This window comes from Tupaia chinensis, unplaced genomic scaffold (genome assembly GCF_000334495.1).
Source record: "Tupaia chinensis unplaced genomic scaffold, TupChi_1.0 Scaffold000527_1, whole genome shotgun sequence".
NCBI classification, from domain to species: Eukaryota; Metazoa; Chordata; class Mammalia; order Scandentia; family Tupaiidae; genus Tupaia; species Tupaia belangeri.
This window is the reverse complement of record NW_006160040.1, coordinates 817,805-818,989: the sequence shown is the minus strand read 5'-3', so window position 1 is coordinate 818,989 and position 1,185 is coordinate 817,805.

Sequence of the window (1,185 nt, the reverse complement as noted above, 5' to 3'; positions counted from 1 at the left end):
AGCTGAAGCTGAAGAGAAGGATTAAGAACTTGCAACTATAAGCAACAGAAAGAACTTTTAACTGCCTTAAACCAACTGAGAAATACACTGTAGAGAAGGATTTTATCTACCTATGGACAGTGAGAAGGTGATGGATACCAGCCCTGCATTACCTCAGGCAAGAACAGGAACTACCCTGCCATTCTTAGGGAAGCCAGACACCCGAGGATAAGTCACGCTGCAGACCTCCACAACACCACTCCTGCTAACCACAAGATGGCCGCTGTGCCACATCAACTGATGGTCAACTCTGCTTACCAGAACTGCTTTCCTGAAACTGTATTCCATGGAGACTCACCTACAGTTGCGGAACTGCACGAGACCCACACTTGATCCAACCTTGAATGGAATCTATTTTCCCTATTGTTAAAAACTTTGGACTCGTGACCCCTCTCCCTCTACTCGCAGGTATCGCATTTTCAATGACCCCTCTGGAGGATAGCTGTCTATAGCAGAGATAGAGTAATTGGGAGAGGGGGAAAGGGCTGAGGGTCAAACATAGGATAAAAAACATATTTATATGTATGAAAGTAGAAATGGAACAGTATTGGTGACGACATGCTTGATTAAGACACTATGTAGTTTATCCTAGATGGGAAACTACACTTGGTGTGTTGTGATGATACTCAGGGAATGAGTGTTAGGCAATATAATTTAATATAAAAAAAGTAATAAGCAGGAGGAAAAAAAAATGCACATTTGATGACTGAAGAGAGTTGTATGGACACAACTGGGGTCTACTTTATAGTATGTTCATTCTACTCCCTGGGGTTTATGCCTAGGATCAGATTTGGATACATGTGTAGGGATATGTCAGCTGTGCTAGCTAGTGGATATACTTAGACTAATTGAGTTCATTGGTAGAACAATTGAATGGGGGGGGGCGGAAGCCATTGAGGGCAATCATGAATGTCAGGGACAATGGAGGAGGAAGATGGGACATGGCAGAGGGTGGGGATGGGGAACCTAGGATGGCAAAACAAAAGGCAAGGTATGCAGGACACAAAAATTGGGAAATCATTTGCTGAGAACATATATGTTGATGTGCTTGATTGAGCCAATGCACAGTGTATTTTGGATGGAAAATTCATATGTGTGTTGTGATGAGAAAAAAAAAAAAAATTTATAATAAAAAAAAAAAAAAAA